We start from the raw sequence: 4,150 nt of genomic DNA on the forward strand, positions 1-4,150 counted from the left end.
CAGTGTCCCAGGTGTCCCCAGGGTGTCCCCACCTGTGGCATCCCCCACAGCGGGTTCAGCCCATGGCATCCCTACTATCCCCATTGTCCCTGCAGTCCCCACTGTCCCCATTGTGCCACACTGTCCCCATTGTCCCTGCAGTGTCCCAGATGTCCCCACGGTGTCCCCACCTGTGGCGCCCCCTGCAGCGGGTGCAGCCCATTGCGTCCATGGAGTACTATCCCCATTGTCCCTGCAGTCCCACACTGTCCCCATTGTCCCTGCAGTGTCCCAGGTGTCCCCACGGTGTCCCCACCTGTGGCGTCCCCCTGCAGCGGGCGCAGCCCATGGCATCCCTACTATCCCCATTGTCCCTGCAGTCCCACACTGTCCCCATTGTCCCTGCAGTGTCCCAGGTGTCCCCACGGTGTCCCCACCTGTGGCGTCCCCCTGCAGCGGGCGCAGCCCATGGCATCCCTACTATCCCCATTGTCCCTGCAGTCCCACACTGTCCCCATTGTCCCTGCAGTGTCCCAGGTGTCCCCACGGTGTCCCCACCTGTGGCGTCCCCCTGCAGCGGGCGCAGCCCATGGCATCCCTACTATCCCCATTGTCCCTGCAGTCCCACACTGTCCCCATTGTCCCTGCAGTGTCCCAGGTGTCCCCACGGTGTCCCCACCTGTGGCGTCCCCCTGCAGCGGGCGCAGCCCATGGCATCCCTACTATCCCCATTGTCCCTGCAGTCCCACACTGTCCCCATTGTCCCTGCAGTGTCCCAGGTGTCCCCACGGTGTCCCCACCTGTGGCGTCCCCCTGCAGCGGGCGCAGCCCATGGCATCCCTACTATCCCCATTGTCCCTGCAGTCCCACACTGTCCCCATTGTCCCTGCAGTGTCCCAGGTGTCCCCACGGTGTCCCCACCTGTGGCGTCCCCCTGCAGCGGGCGCAGCCCATGGCATCCCTACTATCCCCATTGTCCCTGCAGTCCCACACTGTCCCCATTGTCCCTGCAGTGTCCCAGGTGTCCCCACGGTGTCCCCACCTGTGGCGTCCCCCTGCAGCGGGCGCAGCCCATGGCATCCCTACTATCCCCATTGTCCCTGCAGTCCCACACTGTCCCCATTGTCCCTGCAGTGTCCCAGGTGTCCCCACGGTGTCCCCACCTGTGGCGTCCCCCTGCAGCGGGCGCAGCCCATGGCATCCCTACTATCCCCATTGTCCCTGCAGTCCCCACTGTCCCCGTTGTCCCACACTGTCCCCACTGTCACGCAGTGTCCCAGGTGTCCCCACAGTGTCCCAGGTGTCCCCACGGTGTCCCCACCTGTGGCGTCCCCCTGCAGCGGGCGCAGCCCATGGCATCCCTACTATCCCCATTGTCCCTGCAGTCCCCACTGTCCCCGTTGTCCCACACTGTCCCCACTGTCACGCAGTGTCCCAGGTGGTCCCCACGGGTCCCAGGTGTCCCCACGGTGTCCCAGGTGTCCCCACGGTGTCCCCACCTGTGGCGCCCCCCGCAGCGGGTGCAGCCCATGGCGTCCATGGCGTCCCTGAGCTCCTCCTGCAGCCGGCCCAGGAACGCGCCCAGCGCCCGCGCCAGCTCCCCCTGCGCCAGCTGCTTCCTGCGACCCCAAAAAATGGGAATTAATACCCCAAAACATGGGAATTAGAACCCAAAATATGGGATGGGCACCCCGAAAAATGGGATTCCAACCCCAGAAAATGGGATTCCCACCCCTAAAACCTGGGATTCTGCACCCAAAACTGGAGATCCCGCTGCCCCGAAACCACAATTCCCAGCCAAAAATATGAGATTTACACCCCAAAATATGGGATTTACACCCCAAAAATATGGGATTTACACCCCAAAATTTGGGATTTACCACCCCAAATCCACGATTCCCACCCCAAAACCTGGGATTCCCGCCCCAAAGTTGGGGATTTCCCCCCAAACTCACGCCTGGTACTCGCGCCGCCTCTCGGGGCTGCTCACGCGCTCCCAGCCCACCCCAAAAGCAGGATTTACACCCCAAAATTTGGGATTTACCACCCCAAATCCACGATTCCCACCCCAAAACCTGGGATTCCCGCCCCAAAGTTGGGGATTTCACCCCAAACTCACGCCTGGTACTCGCGCCGCCTCTCGGGGCTGCTCACGCGCTCCCAGCCCACCCCAAAAGCAGGATTTACACCCCAAAACCTGGGATTTACACCCCAAAATATGGGATTTCCACCCCAAAATCTGGGATTTACACCCCAAAATTTGGGATTTACCACCCCAAATCCACGATTCCCACCCCAAAACCTGGGATTCCCGCCCCAAAGTTGGGGATTTCACCCCAAACTCACGCCTGGTACTCGCGCCGCCTCTCGGGGCTGCTCACGCGCTCCCAGCCCACCCCAAAAGCAGGATTTACACCCCAAAACCTGGGATTTATACCTCAAAATATGGGATTCCCACCCCAAAACCAGGATTTACACCCCAAAATTTGGGATTTACCCCCCCCCCAAACCCACGATTCCCACCCCAAACCCCAGGATTCCCACCCCAAAATTTGGGATTTGCACTCGAAAGTTCGATATTTCCGCCCCAAAATTTGGGATTTGCACCCAAAAATTTGATATTTCCGCCCCAAAATTTGGGATTTGCACCCAAAAATTTGATATTTCCGCCCCAAAATTTGGGATTTGCACTCAAAAATTTGATATTTCCGCCCCAAAATTTGGGATTTGCACCCAAAAATTTGATATTTCCGCCCCAAAATTGGGGATTTGCACTCAAAAATTTGATATTTCCGCCCCAAAATTGGGGATTTGCACTCAAAAATTTGATATTTCCGCCCCAAAATTGGGGATTTGCACTCAAAAATTTGATATTTCCGCCCCAAAATTGGGGATTTGCACTCAAAAATTTGATATTTCCGCCCCAAAATTGGGGATTTGCACTCAAAAATTTGATATTTCCGCCCCAAAATTGGGGATTTGCACTCAAAAATTTGATATTTCCGCCCCAAAATTGGGGATTTGCACTCAAAAATTTGATATTTCCGCCCCAAAATTGGGGATTTGCACTCAAAAATTTGATATTTCCGCCCCAAAATTGGGGATTTGCACTCAAAAATTTGATATTTCCGCCCCAAAATTGGGGATTTGCACTCAAAAATTTGATATTTCCGCCCCAAAATTGGGGATTTGCACTCAAAAATTTGATATTTCCGCCCCAAAATTGGGGATTTGCACTCAAAAATTTGATATTTCCGCCCCAAAATTGGGGATTTGCACTCAAAAATTTGATATTTCCGCCCCAAAATTGGGGATTTGCACTCAAAAATTTGATATTTCCGCCCCAAAATTGGGGATTTGCACTCAAAAATTTGATATTTCCGCCCCAAAATTGGGGATTTGCACTCAAAAATTTGATATTTCCGCCCCAAAATTGGGGATTTGCACTCAAAAATTTGATATTTCCGCCCCAAAATTGGGGATTTGCACTCAAAAATTTGATATTTCCGCCCCAAAATTGGGGATTTGCACTCAAAAATTTGATATTTCCGCCCCAAAATTGGGGATTTGCACTCAAAAATTTGATATTTCCGCCCCAAAATTGGGGATTTGCACTCAAAAATTTGATATTTCCGCCCCAAAATTGGGGATTTGCACTCAAAAATTTGATATTTCCGCCCCAAAATTGGGGATTTGCACTCAAAAATTTGATATTTCCGCCCCAAAATTGGGGATTTGCACTCAAAAATTTGATATTTCCGCCCCAAAATTGGGGATTTGCACTCAAAAATTTGATATTTCCGCCCCAAAATTGGGGATTTGCACTCAAAAATTTGATATTTCCGCCCCAAAATTGGGGATTTGCACTCAAAAATTTGATATTTCCGCCCCAAAATTGGGGATTTGCACTCAAAAATTTGATATTTCCGCCCCAAAATTGGGGATTTGCACTCAAAAATTTGATATTTCCGCCCCAAAATTGGGGATTTGCACTCAAAAATTTGATATTTCCGCCCCAAAATTGGGGATTTGCACTCAAAAGAGGGGTGGGGACATCCTGAGGGGTGGGGACACTGCCAGGGCTGGGGACACTCCTGGGGGTGTCAGGTTTGGGGACACACTCAGAGTTGGGGACACTCTTGGTGTTGGGGACACGCTCAGGGCTGGGGAC

The 4,150-nt window shown here is 53.4% G+C and overlaps 1 non-coding gene across 2 annotated transcripts in view; it reads right to left on the minus strand.

Moving 5' to 3' along the window:
• The window catches only part of LOC102042604, a 3,212-nt gene extending 871 nt beyond the window's left edge, over positions 1 to 2,341 (minus strand). Inside the window, exons 1-2 of one of the 2 annotated variants that reach the window (XR_004082804.1) lie at positions 2,326 to 2,341; positions 1,479 to 1,598 (exon numbers count right to left, since the gene is read on the minus strand). This is a non-coding gene — a transcript (uncharacterized LOC102042604). Of the gene's footprint in view, positions 1 to 1,478; positions 1,599 to 1,934; positions 1,987 to 2,325 lie in introns of those variants that run through there. The other variant, XR_004082805.1, reaches the window with a different exon arrangement.
• Between the last annotated feature and the right edge of the window lie 1,809 nt (positions 2,342 to 4,150).

Source organism: Geospiza fortis, unplaced genomic scaffold (assembly GCF_000277835.1).
Source record: "Geospiza fortis unplaced genomic scaffold, GeoFor_1.0 scaffold2941, whole genome shotgun sequence".
NCBI lineage: Eukaryota > Metazoa > Chordata > Aves > Passeriformes > Thraupidae > Geospiza > Geospiza fortis.